Source organism: Marmota flaviventris, chromosome 1 (genome assembly GCF_047511675.1).
Source record: "Marmota flaviventris isolate mMarFla1 chromosome 1, mMarFla1.hap1, whole genome shotgun sequence".
Taxonomy (NCBI): Eukaryota; Metazoa; Chordata; class Mammalia; order Rodentia; family Sciuridae; genus Marmota; species Marmota flaviventris.
Window position 1 is genome coordinate 95,408,668 of NC_092498.1, and position 17,631 is coordinate 95,426,298.

Genomic DNA, 17,631 nt, shown 5'->3' on the forward strand with positions numbered 1-17,631 from the left:
AAGTTCATATGTTGGAGGATTGGACCTGGGTATCGTGATACTAAGAGGTGGTGAGATCTTTAAGAGGTGGAGGTTAGTGGGAGATCTTTAGCTCACTGGGGTCACTGACCTTGGAAGATTGATTATGTTCTCACAGGATCCCAGTTGTGCTCTGACTTCCTGTCTCGTTACATAATCTCTCCCACTACACATATTCCTGCCATTTGTGATGCCATCTACCATGAGGCCTTCACCAGAGCTGAGCCCGTACCAGCACCATGCTCTGAAACTTCCAGAAATGTCAGTTAAATAAGCCTGTTTCCTTATAAGGAAAACAGGTGACATCAACACAAAACATCCTCCATAGCTATTAGGAGGCAGAGAGTAGGGCTGATCTTCAGTTTCACCGATCTCCCATCTAGCCATCTTTGAAAATCTCCTGATGGGCATATTCTCTGTACCAGGCAGTAGGCCATGCCCAGCAGATGACAAGATGACTCACCACCATTAGGCTGATGTGCTCCTGGGTCAGCAGGGAAGACGGAGTATGAAACAAGCACAAAATGATGTGTTTTCTTGGTTTCTCTGGTTGTTTTCCTTCTCTGCACAGAGGCATAAACTAGTCCTCTAAGAAGGGCTGCTCAGAGGCCAAGAAGGCTTTCTGAAGGAGACATTTAAGATGGCTGTAGGTTGTGATGGATGAGAAATAAAGCTTCAGGAAGAAGAGAGACCAAAAGTTATCCAGCAATTTCCAAAGCAGGCTTCATATCATATCTGGGTAGTCTTTGTATAGATGAGGATTCTAGGAACCCACGACAGAATCAGGATTTTCGTCACCAAGACCCCAGATTCTAATTGTTCAAGTTGCTGAGATAATTGTGAAGCAGCTGATCAATTTACAGATTGCCACTAGGAATCTATCGACCATGCCTAGTCCCCTCCCTCAACATCTACAGCTAAGGAAGCACAGGTGACAGTCACTGGCAGCCCTGAGACTAAGATCCAAATTCATGACTGCACCACAAGACCCCACAGAGCTCCACCTGGAACAGTATCTCTCATGAAGCACATCTTTGATCAACAGCACACAGGCCTCCTCTGCTTCCCTTTCCTGGGTCCTGCCTCAGGGAGTAGCAGTCACTGTTACCTGTCATCTGCTGTGCTGTGCTCCCAACGGTCCCTCTGCCCCCGGAGAGGGCAAAATCACTCCTCTATCACCATTTCCCTGGCCTTGCAGGCTTGAAGAATGAGTTAATGAATGAAGTCCATTAATGGGACCCATAAACAGCTCTCCTTACAGCATCAGGGAAGTTTTTTAAAAAGGCAGGGTAGGGAAGGGGGAGAGAGGAAGGGTCACCTCTTCCAGACAGACCTGATTTTCTCTAAGCAGAGAAGAACAGGACACAGGAAACTGGACCTGAAAAACAGCACTTGAAATTTAAGTCATCATGCAAAGAGTAGCAAATGTGGTGAATTATTTTTGCAGATAAAACCTGTTCAAATGAAAATGGCATTTTTTAAAAATCCAAAGTTAAAGTCAAACAAGTGTGTCAGATGGCTGAACAGGGAGGTATTTGAGGGAGCAAGTGGGGTCAGGCCTTGTAATAGGCAAATATTTCCTACTAGGGAGAGTTGTCACAGTGGACAGCGGTCAAGATAGCAATGAGACTGGTCTAACTTGCACAGTCCTCAGATATTTCTAGAAGTGAAATAGCTGGGAAGCTGCTATGGTTTGGGTATGGCTTGGGAGTGTCCCCCAAAGGTTCATATAGTGAAACTTAATCCCCATTGCCTAGTATAAAGTTAGAGATGCAGCCTTTGCAAGGTGATTAGGATTAGATAAGATCATCAAGGCAAAGCCCTTATGATTGAATATTAGTGGCTTTACAAGAGAAGGAGATCAGAAGACACATACACACACTGTCTCTGGCCATGTGATCTCATGAGCCACCTTGGGATACAGCAAGAAGGACATTACCAGATGTAGGCCCTCAACTTTGCACTCCAGAACCATGAGCCAAGGTAAATTTCTTTTTTTAAATAAACTTATCTAACCTCAGGTACACTGTTACAGTCACAAAAAACAGAATATCAAAGAAACCTCCAAAATTGTCACTTGGTATGTATAAGCAGAAAGGTTCCAGTTCAAGTAAACAAAAGTCTAATCTGAATCATAAAAACAGAGAGCCACAACCTCTCAAACAATTTTCAGACCTGAACCAGTTTATAGACCCATAATGAAGGGGAAGTTGGGTTCCTTTGACAAAGAACCCTAGCACACTGCCAAAAATGTAGTCAGTCTTTCTCTCAGCCTTCCCCAAGACTGATGCACAACTTCTTCCTATAGATTAGGGAATATACATTGGGAAACGGAGCTAAACAGGACTTTTGGGGACTGGTAGACAATGGCTTTGAACTGACACCAATTCTAGGAGACCCCAAACATTACTGGGTTCCCCAGTCAAAGGAGTGGCTTATGGGGGTCAGGCGATCTAAGGAGTTTTAGCCAGGTCCATCCCACAGTGAGTTTTGTGGGTCCCTGTGTCCTTCCTATGGTTATTTCTCCAGCTCCAGAATGCATAATTAGAACAGACATACTCAGCAACTGGCAGCATTCCCACATTAAAGAAGCAGGGGCTTGTTTGGTTATTTGGTTTTTCTATTGAGGGAGACCAGGGTTGTGGAAGGCCTGAGAATGTGATTCCAAAGGCCCAAATCTTCTCTCCTTCCAGAGTGAACTCAGAACACTTATGTTTGGGGTTTACTGAGAGTGTGATATTTGCCTTAAAAGAAATAGGCTCAGCTCAGCTCTTGAACATCAGGATAAATCATTCCAGCCATGAAGAGCCAAGACACTATCAACTTTCAATTGCTAACTGAAACCCCTGATAGCTGCTAGAAAAATAGTGCACAATTATAGCCTAGAAACACAAATTACCAAGGCCACGGGACTCTCAGAACGTAATAAATGGAGTGTGGGTAACCGCACGTGTGGTCAAGATCCCAGCCCCCAGTGTGTGTCACAAATGCCTGGTGACCCACAGGACCTGGGGAGAATGGAAGAAAAAAGATTCTCCAGAAATTCCACACTGGCTGCATTGTGGATAAGTGACAAAAGGGACAGAAGTTTTAGGGTTTAACCTAAGAAACACTCTCTGCGTTCTTTGAGTTTTATGGTCTTCTCGTGTTTATGCTCCATAGGTTCCTTGTGACCAGGAGATAATTATAAGCAGACAGGAGAATGCCTCTGCATATAGTTATACAATGACAGAATGTGGTTTCCTCCTCTGGAACATTCTTTACATCTAGGATAGACTTGGGCACAGTGGAATGACACTAAGGCGGTAACCAAGGCTTTTCAAGGATGATGCCATGTGTCTCCCCACATCTGAAATATCCAGAATCTCCTCAAGCACAGTGACCTCGGGCAGGGCAGGGCTGGTCTTCAGCAACATGGAGGATAGGGGCGTCACATGACAGGCCTCCCTGAATGGAATGCTCTAGGGCCTGACTCCAGGAAAGAAAGGCCATTTGGAAGGCTCTCAGCAGCAGAGCTCATGTGCATGGGCACCAGAGCATCTTTGCACACTCACTTGCTAGGTACCTCTTAAGGACCAGGAGAAAACTTTTTTTCAGGTTCTTCATGTGCAAAGGAAGCAGGTCCCTCCCTCTGACAGCCCTCCACGTTGCCTGAAGCCTTTTGTGTGGCTTCTTTTCTGCATGATCCTTGACCTAAATATTGATGTACACTCAGTCCCACTTGAGGAGGAATTCTGAGCTGTGATACTAACTCCCTGGGGAACAACCTGAGTCCTTCTTCTTCCTCACCAACAGCCTCTAAGCAGAACCTGCAGATAGGCCCAGGGAACAAGAAAACAAAAAGAGAGGCCTCCCAAACTAAATCTCCTGGTATCCCTTTAAAACATCTCTGGAAACAAGCCCCTATTACGTCAGTTATGGACCAGTCTCCCCTGTATGCTGAGCTCAGACTCCTGCTCCAGAGAACAAAATAGGCAGAATCCCCAGAAGGCCTTGCTCCTTTCCCCACCATCTGAGGCCATCACCTCCCAACCTCCCAACCTCATCCGGAACTCAAAGTCCCCTTAAACAGGGACAAAAATGAAAAGTAAAATGTCAGAGACACAGAGAGATTGGGCCACAGAGCTGGGAAAAGAGCAGCATATGAAAGGATTAAAAAATGCATTAGAAAGAACTCAAGGGATTTAGAAGTCATTTCAAGTGCACTGGAAGAAAATCCCTCCAGCCCTGGCAGAACAGGTCCAGGTTCAAATCTGGGTGCTAAAGAGGCGCCATCCTCTTCTGATGTCTAAGGAGGTTTTGCCTTGAGGTCTTTCATTCTCTTATCACTCTCTACTACTTTCTAGGAATGATGCTTCTCAGAGAGGAGGCAGGGAGCCACCTGCATCAGAATCACCTGAGAGACTGGTTAAAAATGGAGCTTCCTGGGTTCCCAGTAATTCTAAGGCAATCTGAATCTGAGAAGCACAGAAGTAGGTCCTTTATCATTCCTAAGTGGCTGCAATATCTCAGCTAAATCACTCATTTAAATGGCTGCTTCAACTCTGAAGGAGACACAAGTGGCTAAATTGATTCTTTTAGAAATTGTTAGATTCTAAATGTAGTGGGAGTGGAGTCACATTGTGACCAGTTTCAAATGATGTGAAAATTTACACAAGGAATCCAGGAAGAAATTTTTTGACGCACAGATGTGACCCTTGAGTAAAACACATCAATGTCTTCCCATTTCCTGTTTTTTTTTTTTTTTTTTTTGAGGGGGGATACTGGGTATATGAAACCCAGGGGCACTTTAAAACTGAGCCACATCCTCAGCCATTTTCTATATTTTATTGAGAGACAGGGACTTGCTGAGTTGCTTAGGGCCTCAGTAAATTGCTGAGGCTGGCTTTGAACTCACAATCCTCCTGCCTCAGCCTCCTGAGACACTGAAATTATAGGCATGTGCTACCACACTAGATCCCATTTCCATTTTGATAAAGACCTAAACCTGTGGTACCCATCAAAACTGACCCTCCAGCAGCGGAACAATCTGTATTTACCTCCCCCCATCTCAGGCAGAGATGGAATACTACTTGCCCCTGACACTCTGGTCTTCTCTTCCTGAAAAAGCCAAGGTCCACCCTTCCCCTGGCCTTCACCTGCCATTCCTCTGCATGGCCATCCCTCTGTCCCTAGTAAAACACTTTTGCCCTCTTCCCAGACATCCTTACTACATTAATTCTGCCACTGCACATTCATTCTGCCTCCACAGGCCTTAGTCAATTTGAAATGACATCTTCAATTGTGTGACTGTGACATCTTCAATTTGATTAATGTGTATTTCCTTCACAAGTGTATAAAGCAGCCCAAGAAACAGCAACAGGTTTAGATTTTTCCCTAGGAATGAAGCTAACCATGTGTATATATAACCTATCATACCGTATGGTACCTAGCAGGTGATCAAGAAATATTTGTGAAATGAGAAAATGAATCAAAAACAGATTTCCAGATCAAACACTTGGGGCAAATTCAGATCCAGGGCAGCAATGAAGAATTTAAAGTATACCCTGGTCCTTCTCCTGAAAGTCAAAGGTTACAATATTTCTCAAATAGCCAAGGGCTAACATACTGTATTGGCTTCCTTTCCCTCACATATGGTCCTAACCACCCACTTTTGCATTTTTCAAATGGTTGATCCAATCTTCCTAATACAATATCTGGATTTCAAAAGAAGGGGGGAAATACAACACTAAAACTGCATATCCTAGCAGCACACATAAAAAAGATTCAAAATGTCCACATGCAAGTCTTCAATAATTACAACCCAGTGTCTACTATAGTGGAATAGTGGAATCATGTCTCACTGGTTGCATAAAGAAATATACCATTAATACATTAATACATCATCTTTCATCTTGCAGGCAGTTGGTCACAGCTGGGGTAATGGTTTGCTGCCTTGACTACACTCTTGTACATGTTCCTGAGGTGGTAAAGGTCTTTACACAAATTGTTCCCATCCTTCAACAAGTATTATGACTCTCTCAATACAATGTTCCAGTGCAACAGGTTTAACTGAGGCAAAAATGAATTTCACAAAGTGATGGGACATTGGTAGTTTTGCTGCAGAAATGAGGATCCAGTTTTGAATGTATGCAATGCTGGGCAGCAAGCCTCTCTGACACCTAAAAGTTCCCATCTGTACAATGGGTACAAGGTGAGTTCATATACTTGAAGTCTTTTAAGCTGTTTTTTTAATTTTGGTGTGAATATAGTTCTCCAGTGATTGACCAAAAATCTATATTTCAGCACTCCAATCTTTTTTGTGGGTCTTTAAACATATTTAACATTGGACCCTATTTAAAGCTACACACCATCCCTGATACATTGAAGAGAGGCATTGTCAAACAACTGACCCTCCAGCAGCTGGAAAAAAACTCTGTTTAACACCCTAGTTGGTAAAAGAAAAGAAAGGGACTAGAAACTTTATAAACAGAAGACAGTGTGCAATTTGTTCCAATCAATATTTGCATACCGTGCTTAGATAAGTGACTTTTCATGACTGTAGTCATGGGAGTGGGGAGTGGAAACCAAATAACATTACTCTGAGAGCAGAGTTTGGAGAAGTAGTTTGCATTTGGTGCACCGCTGTCTCATACCCATACTTCAATCTGCAGCATTTCAGTGTCTAGATGGAGGTTTAGCTTTCCTCAGCCCACTCCATAAAAGCCATTACTAAGGGAGTCGTTAATGGATACATGAACAACGGCTTAAGGAGCTGCTGAGCCTGGGAGCTCTTTCCTGCTTTCTTGGAGCATCATGAAGTCCAAGAGGGACCCAACACCAACTGCCACTTGCCAGAAATAATGAACAGAAATGAAAACTGGTGGCTTTTACTTAAGTGACCATAAAGCAATTGCCCATCACAGGACACTCTTAAGAGAGAAATTTGGTGCAATTAATTACACTGGGACAACAGAGCTATACTGGATAGGTACTCTTAGGACCCTCCTCATCCTCCTTTTATTTTTCTATTTTTGTCCTCAGAATAATTTCTAACATGGCTGACAGTCTGACAAACTGGCTCAGATTAAAGAAGAAAGATTAACACTTTACAACCGCCCCTGTGCCAATGAACATTTGAATAGTCTTCTACTTACTGGAAGGTTCCAAATGATTCAAAAGGGATGTTTACATTGAGCTTCCTTTTCACCCTACCTAATCCTAGGAAACCCAGTTCAACTGAATGAAATTCCTGCCAACTGCTCCTCCACTTGTGTTCCACTACCAGGGTTTCTTACAGGGCTCCTGACTACACTTGGATAAATGCAAACAGCCCCAGAAAGCCAAAATCAAATAAAGGGGAAGAGCCCTACTCAGCATCCTCCATTCTGTCCCCAGGTTAGTTTGAATTGAACTGCGGATATTTACAAAGGCTTTTATTTGAGGGCCCCAAATTGCCAACATGATGCATTACATCAGTTCTTTTCATTCACAATTGATTGTCATTTATCCTGTCCTGTATTTTAGCAGTTTACTTCTATATTCTTGAAGAGAAGATGTATAAAGCAAACTAACAGTCTAGCTGAGATTTCAGGAGGAACGGCCTAGGCCACTTAGAGGAAATGAAACAATAAATGTGTGCCTTTAAATGATTTTAGCAAAACACTTGAATGAAAAACCCGAATAGAAACTATTGAATTAGTAATAATAATATCAATAGGAATGGCAAATCCAATGCTTTGGGGGCACCATTAAAATCATTATTACATGTAATCATCTCAGCAACTCCAAAAACTAGGGACTTAGAATTATCTTCATTTGAAAGATGCAAAAACTGAGGCTGAGAAAGATAATTAACTTAACCCAAGTCACCCAAATGGTATACTCAAAAACAGACTTTAGCTTTAAACTTCTAAGACTCCTTCTTTTCCTCTTTTCCCAATCCAGTCACCAGGTAATTCACTTGTCTCATCAATGACTTTGGGCAATTCAGGAATGCAGTGCAGAAAAGCAATGCAGGCCCTCCCACTGTCCCTTCAGCTCAGGCTCTGGCTGGCATCCAGCTGTGGGGTCTCCAACAGGAAAGTGGAGGTGGGGCAACCTGTTTTCAAGTTGCATTTACATAGGGAGAGCCCTGTTTTATTTATTTATTCATCTGACCAAGATCTTGTGTTTATTTGGTTAGGCCTTGAAGGCAGGAGCTTATAGTCCCAGCGTTCCTTGGTTCCTCCCTCCTGCTGTACTATCTAATCTATCCTCCATGTTGCCTTGGGACTTAGGAGTTTCTGCCTGAAATCTGATTGCATCTTTTTTTTGCCTCCTCAATCCAAATACACAGGTCTCCGCAGAACTGACATGAGGCCTCTTCCAGACTTTCTTCCACCATGCTGATTGCTGCACTCCCTGAGCATATCACGAGCTTTTTAAAAAATACTCAGCTTTCTAGATCCTTCTCAAAAGATCAATCATGAACTCCATCCTCTGTGATCTGCAAGCACTCTAAGTATACCTTTAGTAGACTGACTTATTAATAACTAAGTCTTGACAGGTGTTCTCTGATTCAGCCCCCAAACTTGGAGGGCCTGACCACACTGCATGACTGACAGGATGAATGAACCAATGAATGAATGGATGAATGAAGTATTATGATGAGTGCTTGTAAGCCCAGCAATAGTTCAACTTGAAAATATTTATAAATATTTATGATTAAGTGTAAGCCCCCACTTCTCTTTTCCTTATTTATTTATTTATTCATTCCTTTATTTTTGATGCTGGGGATGGAACCAAGGCCTTGTGCAGGCTAAATGTGCACTCTACCACTGAGCTACATCCCTAGTTCCTTGACATATCTTTTCAACATATATTACAAATTATAGATAAATGGTGCTTTATTTTGTTCCTCTCACAATCCAGGCAAATGTTACTTGAAAACCCTCAACTGGAAAACAGATATGATTAAGGAAATAGTTCTAATGAGTCAAAGTCACTTGCTTGCAGTGGACTGGGCCTAGAAATGATGGAAACATATTCATTCCTTGATAAAAGTTTTGATTTAATGTGATTTGTGCTGACTTACTCTGAAAGTTACAAGCACTGGAGAAAACAAGATTTAGCAGCTGATGGAATTGTTTGTTTGCTTCTAAATCTTGTCATGATTAGGACAGCTGTGTGTGTGTGTGTGTGTGTGTGTTTCACACACTTAAAACACAGCACACATATTCTTTAGTATACAAAAGAATGAATCCCATTCCCCCAACCAAACTTTTAAGTAGTTGTTAACTTCCACAGAGTGGCCCATAGTTGAAATAATTAGGGCACCAGTCCACTATTAAAAATCTAGGGCATGGTGGGGCAGGAGTCAAGTAAAAACCAGCCTTACTGAGTGTTATTGGAATTCACTTTTCATTCCGACAAAAATGTGCAATCTGACCAAAACCCTTCCATTGGCCCTTCCTCCCAAGCCACATACCTTCTGAAGGCCAAGGGCAAAGCCAGCTGTGGTTATGCATTTGGGTTAAAGAGCCCAAAAACAGAAAGAAAAAAAAATTATTTTGAAATGCATTACACTTCAAAATTAAGGGTAATTGTGTGTAGCAGCCTGGAAAATTTAGCTCATCCAGTACGACTCAGCCACTGAGCCCAGAGCACAAAACACTAGCGCTCTAAATGCAATTTCAAACCGAAAATAAAAAGGTACAAAGGGCGGAAGGAAGGGCGGGGAGAGGGGTGGGGGGTTGCTACAGAGCTGTGACTTTTGACAGGGCTGCTGCCTGGGGAAGGTGTGACCAATACACAATTTAGCAATGGTTCTAAATTATTTAAGCCACTAGATGCTGCTCTGGACCACTACAGCAGTGAAACCAAGAAGGTAAATAAAAGATTGACATATAATGACCTAAGAAAATACATGTGGTAAGATTGGGACAGAAATGTGATGAGCAAAGTGGAAAAGGACTTTGCAATAGAGCAGAAACCTTAAAGGTTTGTTTGCTACAAGGCCCTGGTCACTCTCCTGCAGTATCTTTGTCCAACTAGACAAGCAAAGCAGGAGGCCCTTCACTCAGTTAACTCACTCCCACAGGGATACTTCCTTGCATGCAACACAAGCCACTTGAATGAGTCAAGCTGAGTTTGTTACCCACCTTCCTCCATTCATTTATCTTATTCTCATTACGTAAAGGTTGAAATCAATGCAATAATCAGTAGTTAGAATTCAAACTGCTTTCAGGAAACAGAGACATAAACTCACTAGTTAAGTTTTCTTCTGCCATAGGGGACCAAGAAGAAACATAAACATGAGACTTGCAAACCATCTGGGGTAGGAAGACAACTGCAATGCAGGAGTGAATGAAGCTAGAGAACTTAGAAAGATAATAAATGAACAAAAAGGGCAAGCCCCCATCTATGAATACACCTAGGTTCCAAAGAAAACGGGGACACTTATAACAGCTGTTGAAAGTCTAGATGGTTTAATAACACAATTGGTTCAACTTCTTCAAGAAAACAAAGACATGAGGTTTTCAACTGCCCCTGAGAGGACAATCTGCAAAGAGTAGAGGTATTGTTGATGGTCACAACCGAGTGGTGTTAAGTCACCTAGTGAACAGAGAGACCAGGGAAGCTTGTAAACATCCTACAGTGCACAGGACAGCCTCACAACAAAGAATTATCCCTCCTGAAATACCAACAGTATCAAGGCAGAAACTGCCTGAAATGAATGGCCAACATAATGGGCCACATTCTGCGAGTAGAGAAAGAACACCAGTAAACTCATCATCGCCCAAGGGAGGAATCCATCCTGGTTCACAGACTCCAGTCTCCGATTCCCTTAGTCATGTTAATCTAGGAGCAGGAGAAGTAGCAAAGTCATGACAAGTTGGAGAACACTGTGAAGTGCGTTCCCCTTCCAGCTGGTTCCCTCCCAACTGGTTCCAGACTTTTGCCTTCACCATGACTCATCCCCACAGGAAAAAAAAAAAAAAAAGTGTTGGCTAGAGAGTATGTGTCTGTTCTCCTTAGCAAATAGTGTTCTCCTTTTTGATTAATAAATTGCACTCTGGGCTCACATGGTTCAATATCATGAGCTTGGGTGATGGACATAATGTCCCCAAAAGAAGAACCCGCTGATTCAAGGCTAAGTACAAGTTGAGAATGAGATATTCACGGAGGGATTTGATCTGAAAAAACTCAGGTTCCATGGTAGCAGAGATATATCTCTAGATGCCATGACACCCAGGGAACCTCCATCTGAACCAAAGGCATTTCTTTTCTTTCTTTTTTTTTTTTTTTTCTCCCAGTGGTACTGGGGATTGATCCCAAGCCCTCAAGTATGCTAAGCACATGCTTTACCATTGAGCTACAGCCCTGGTGGAACTAAGGCCATTTTTATTTATTTATTTATTTGTTTGTTTGTTTGTTTTATAGCATGTATGTTGCCCAGACTGGCTTGGAACTAACAATCTTCCTGCATCAGCATCCCAAGTGGCTAGGATTGCAGGTATGCCCCCCACTGTGCCCTGCCAAACACGATGAGACATTTCTAACAACATATAGGATTGAAAAACCTTTCTGGATGCCACTGCAGCATAGCTTGACAGGCAAGTCCTGGCTTCAGAGGCTGGCAAATCCAGGAGAACCAATGATTCAAGGAATTAACCGGTACCAGCAGCATGGTACAGGGGAAACAGCAACAGAAAAAGAGTTGGAAAAGTTGAATTTAAGGTTCAGATTCACTCTCCAAATACCTATGACATTTCATTCCTCCAAGTCACATCTATAAAACAGGGTAACAATATAAACTAATTATTTTCCATCATTTCCAAAACAGAATCCCGGGAGGAATGGTGTCAGCCCATGGAGGAAGAGTCACATTGATGCTATGACCCCCAACCCCATCGAGGCAATGCTTAGTAAGAGGGCTTACCTGATCATCATTCTCTCAAACCACTGCTCCATATCCAGAAATACAATCGGCCCAACACATAGCAGCCCCAGAGAGGAGCAAGAAGTCCCTTTTGTACTGAGGGAAGTTTTTGTTCCCTACATTAACTGCCAGAGCTAAAATAGCCCAAACTGCACCCTCAATTCCTAAAACTGAGGTTCCAATAATAATCTCACTCAGATTCTGGAAACCAGTGTTTGTGGGGGCCCAGAATACTAAGAAGCATCTCCTGCTATTTATACAAGTGACTAATTTCTCTACTCAGCACTCTGCCAGGTTGTTGCCGTGGTTAATTCCTTTTGATGAGCTAGCACTCCTTCACCCACACTATTCCTATCTGATACTTAACTGTTCACCTCACTTTAGGCCGGCGACAAAATTCTGCTCAATTGGTATCTGCACTTATTTTGTAAAAGGTTAGAAAACAGAATACTATGGCACAAGTAGTTAATTGAATCCCAGGTCATGATCTGGCTTTGCAGGCTTCAATTTCAGCTATTATAGATAAGTTGCAATTGTTAACACTCAGTCAACTGAAATTATCCAAGGAATTGAGCATAGCAACCAGTGTGTGCATGGCACATGCAGTCTGGCTTTACTGAACCTAGAAGTGCTGTGCTGGCATACTGGAAAGCATTTGAGGAGGCTAGGCATATGTCACAGGGGCCATCCCCTGTATGGATGGCAAACAGTGCTGAAACTCTCAGCCACTATCTTTGGATAGTCAGTCTCAAGCCTTGGCCCGCTGAAATGCTTGAGCTAATAATCATGCATCACAGCCGTGTGGCTGCCACCAGGAGAAATTGCCATTGTCTTTGAAAGCCTCTGAAAATAATTAAAATCACACATATGGAGAATGGTAGGCATCAAAATTAAAAGGAAAGGTCAAGAAGAATAAATTTCATATTTCCAAAGACCTCAAAAATCTCTAAAATAAAACTCGGGGAAAAAAGCATATGTGTGGTCCATTTCCTAAGTACAGTGAAAGAGCTATTGAGATGGATGGCGTGCCTCTCCCTATCACTACAGTGAAAACATGACACTTGGGTTTCCAGTCCCTCTAAGATGACAGCATCTGGGCCTAGCACACCGTCAAATTCTATTAACAGGAGCATTTTTTAAAGTTAAGTCAACGACTGACTCTTTTATTGCATCTGGCTCAACATTTGTAAACAGCATCTTTCGCAGGGAATTAAGCCAACATCATTTTGTAAAAGGGGACAGTTCAGTACTTCTTGAGGTATGGCCCTCTGAACCATTTTCATCAAAATCCTTGATTAAGTGTTTACATAGACTCCAAGAACCTCCAGAATTATCAAAAAGAAGCACCATTCATATTGAGCATACAATAGACATTAATATTCAACACCCGTTTTGTGAAACACCCTTTTCCCTTCTGCTCTCTTCTATTTCATGCTTTACACTGCTGGTCTTAGACCTACTAAATTGGCATCATGGCCTCCTCCTGGGTTATAACCTTAATCTTAAAAAGCACAGGTCTCCTTGACTAGAAGGAAGCAGAACAGTAATTGCAAAATTAGCAGCAAACACTTCAGGCTTTGTGATACCGAGAGGGTTTAGTATTTCCCCCACCTTTTTCAAATTCAATAGGATGTCTTATAAACGAACTCTATCTACTTGGATGGCTGTAGGCATTAAAGAGTGGTTGCAGGCTTCACTTACAAACCATAATGGTACCCACTGTCTGAGATCTGGACAGGAAATGTTACCTCCATAGGAATGATCATCTCTAAGCCTCCAGCCTTAGGCAAAGATGGGAGTAAGCAAAGTGTGTGCTCAGTGCAGCTCCTTGTCACACCCCCAGCCACATCCTCTAGGCAAGGGCTTCAAAGCCCTCTCTTCCTTCACCTCTCCCCACCCATTCACACCAAACACCCAAAGGAGGTAAATTACATGAAAACACTTAAGCACTGGCTTTTCTTCAATACTGTAATTTCATAAATGTTTATGATGTAGCAGCACTCCCAGAAGCCACCGTCAGCTTTCTCTCTTCCGTTTTTCTTCTCCTAGGTACGTTTTTCTCTTCTCCCCTGCATGTGCCACCCCAGCTTCTTCGGCCTCCCTCACCGCCCCCTCTCCTCTGCCTTCACTTGCATTTTCTAGGAGAGTGTGCTGGGACCCAGTTTACGTCTCTGACTTCACACCATTGACAATGCTCCTCCAAGGGGAGTTTTCTTGGGCTAAAGCAACACAGACTTTGAAAAGATTTTCCCCCAAGGAGAGGGATAAAATACCAGCTCAGGAGTGGGGATGTGTTTTTAATAAAGTGCGCTGGTTTTCTACTTTTTGCAAGGAAATCACCCCTCTGCTTCCCTTCTTCAGTCTGAAATTCTAAGGGAGGAGGATACCTACCCAAGGCAGAAAGCAGTCTAAAAGAAAGAGTGGCCAAACATGGAGGAGAAGATGCTGAGGAAACGCGAAACCCTGGGCTTTGCACTTGCCACGGATGCAGAAACACTTTCTTTGTATATTTCCTTGGCAGGCCTCACCCAACTTGGGTATTTCTCATTCAGTCAGCAAACATTTACTGAGCACCTACTATGTGCTAGGAATCAAGCGAAATATTGAAGTTGTCAACAAGAGATAAACCATAATCAAATAAACAGATGAAAATATGATCTAATGAGTAGAAAAATGCTAAGAGAAATACGTTAGAAACATAAAAGGACCAAGGAGGGCTTGGCTGTTATTTTATATGGAGTAGTCAGGGAAATGCGGGTAAGCTGACACAAGTGGGCAGAGACCTGAAGGAAGCAAGGGAGTGCGTCATCTAGACCTGCAGGAGAAATCCTGTGCAAAAGAAACAGTGTGTGCAAAGGCCCTGGGGACAGAACTCTGAAAAAGAAGAATGTAAGGTCCTCAGAATGGCTGCAGTCAACAAGGACATTGTGCGTGTTCTGGGGGACATGGCCATCCATCAGAAGGACCACCCATCCGATGACTCAATGACTGCTCCAAGTCCTGAGTTTCCTCAGTCATATCTGGGCCTACCCTCTCAGCCTGACCCCTTCCTGACACATACCAAGCTTCCTGTTCCCCAGTTCCCTTCCCTCCTGACACCTCTCCCACTCCAGTTCCAACACTTTGAGTTATTCCCTCACAATTTACCAGGTCACATTTAACTGAACAAAAACAAACCAACAAACAAAAACCTGAGTAATAAATGTAGTAGAAAAGAAGGTCACATGCACACTTAACCACAGCTTTCAATTGATAGGAAATGTACCACAGGAAAGAGCAAGGATCAAATGGTAGCTATAAAAGAAAGAGAGTGAGAGAGTAGGGGGGAGAACAATTAAGTCTGGTGATAGGCCTGCAGGGGCTCGGACCTCCTGATTTACTAGGATCCAAGTTCTATAAACCAGGGAACTATAATCCTTGAAACAACCTTGGGAAACAGGTATGGAGGTGGGACCATACGAAAAACCATAACCAGAGGAGACCTTCATAATAGATGTTGCCAGTCTTTGTAATCTAAAACTGTGAATGGACAAGTCTGTCTAGTACCCAAGATGCTCTCAAATATTTGGAATTTGAATACAAGTTATTAGTGAATTTTATTTTATATAAGTTAAAAAAAATCAAGAATTCTCCCATAGTCCCTCCTACCATACCCCCAAGTCACTGGCAGCTCCAGACTGGGGGCCTTTGGTTCTAGGAACACAAAAGTCATCTTAGGTTCTCCAAAATCTTAACTGTGATCAGTTAGGTCCACATAAGCCCTGACCAGTAGTGGGAGGCCCAGGATGCATCACAAACTGTGTTGAGCAAGCCTCGGGAGCTGTCCAGAGGCCCTTGGAGCTACCCTACTGGGGGAGACAGAGGGGGCGGGGCGGACTAAACCCTGTAGCTTTTCATCAAAGCAGGTCCAGCCGCCAACAACTCCTCCCCAGCTGCCAACTTCAAATGGCCCCCAGATGGGAAAGAGCCAGTGGAGCTGGAGTCCCTACTGCCCAGATCTCGCAGTCGAGGACGGACACACACACACACACACACACACACACACACACACACGCCGCCTCGCGCGCGCCAGCGGTATAGCACGGACTTCCCAGCCCCAAACACACAACGCGCACCCCCGGGACGACTGAGTTCTGTACTTCCTCTTCCTCAAAGCTACTCTGGGAAGTCGAGGCTGCCCCTCTCCGCTCTCATTCCAGGGGTCCCGTGCTCTGGTGCCCCGCTTCTCTGTGGGAGCTCCGGGTGCGTCCCCTCTCCCATACCAAGATCTCTATCGAAACCCCTTGCCGCCTTTCCGGGTCCTCAGTGTGTCCCCAGGAGGCGGGTATTTACTAACAAACACCCCCCAGGAATCCCAGCTGCCCAAATCACCTCCTCTCGCCACCCTGAGAGCCCCCCATCCATCTAGCCCATCACCGCTAGCTCCCAGGAACGCGCTGGCCAGAGGATTCCCTCCCATCTGCGATGGCCGGAGAAAACCCCAGAGTCCGAGCCGCCAGCCGCCGTCTCGGGCGCAGACTCTCCAGTCTCCGGCCCCAGGAATCTAGACTCCAGGCTCCCAACCCACACTCTTCTGTCCCCAACATCCCAACGCGCCAACCGCCAAGCCCTCCTGCTCTCTCCTCCAGCCGACCCCAATCCAAACGTCTCCGCTCTTCTCGGAGCCCGGGCCCTGCGCTCCATCCTCCCGCGCCGCACCCCCAGAGCCCTCTCCCTCTGTTCCCACCGCCATTCGGACCACCCGCTCTGCCCAGACTTCCCCAACTGCAGAGCGCCCAGATGCGCCGGCAGCCCTCACCCAGCCTAGCGCGGTGGCCACCCCCGCCCGAGCCGTGGCGCCCCCAGGGAGGAAACAAAAGTGTCTCCGCGGCGCCCAGAGTCCTCGGAGCAGGACGCCTCCTCCCCGCCCCAGTCCCAACCCCCTCCCGGGCCGCGCTGAGGTCAGCGAGTCGGGGCGCTGAGCCAGCCCAGGAAACTTTACGAACCTGCCCGGGGTCGCAGGACAGCGGCGGGAGCTTCTGGCTATTAGAGCTCTGACGACCCGCGACCATTGAAGGGAAAATCCGAGGCTCTGTTGCCCAGCTCTGGGCTGCGGCGGTGTGGGTGGCTCTGCCTCTATCCCGTGCCCATCCTCGCCCGCTCCCGCTCGCCCAAACACACGCACTTACACTCTGGGTCGGCCGGCTGCTGCGCTGCCGGCTGCCGCTGCTCTCACTTCCTCTTCCTTCCTCCTGCTGGCCAGAGACACATTTTGCATCTGCAAGGCATCCCGAGAGCAGCCGCGAACTCTCCTCCCGAACGGACGCTGCGGAGTTGCCGCCGCCGCCGCCCCCGGCACCTGCGCCGGGACTAGAGTGGTTGGCGCGTTCTCCTCCCGCCCGCGCCCTGCTGCCTGCCCACCGCACTTTGTTTAGGAGGGGTTGCCCACGACTTTATGAAGTCCCCCTACTTCAAGAGGGAAATGTCAAACACCATGCACGCCTCATATCTGCTATAAATAATGTGTGTGCAGAACATGACTTCTCCGATGAGCTCACACACGGTGTTTTGCAGGCACTAATTAACTCCGTCACCCTCGTAGCGCCACCTCCGGGAGGCCAAAAGCGCGTGGCATCTTTTTATATGCTTTCCCTTTTGGCAAGTAGTTTGGGATTTTAAGGGGGGAAACTTCGGTGGGCTCTTTTGAGGCTACTTTAAAAGGTTGGGCACAT

At 44.9% G+C, this 17,631-nt stretch overlaps 1 protein-coding gene across 2 annotated transcripts in view; it reads right to left on the bottom strand.

The window, feature by feature from the left end:
* Positions 1–17,178, bottom strand: part of Elmo1 (engulfment and cell motility 1) — a 557,729-nt gene extending 540,551 nt beyond the window's left edge. Inside the window, exon 1 of one of the 2 annotated variants that reach the window (XM_027939610.3) lies at positions 17,089–17,178. The gene's annotated coding sequence lies outside the window, so the exon portion shown is untranslated. The other variant, XM_027939609.2, reaches the window with a different exon arrangement.
* Between the last annotated feature and the right edge of the window lie 453 nt (positions 17,179–17,631).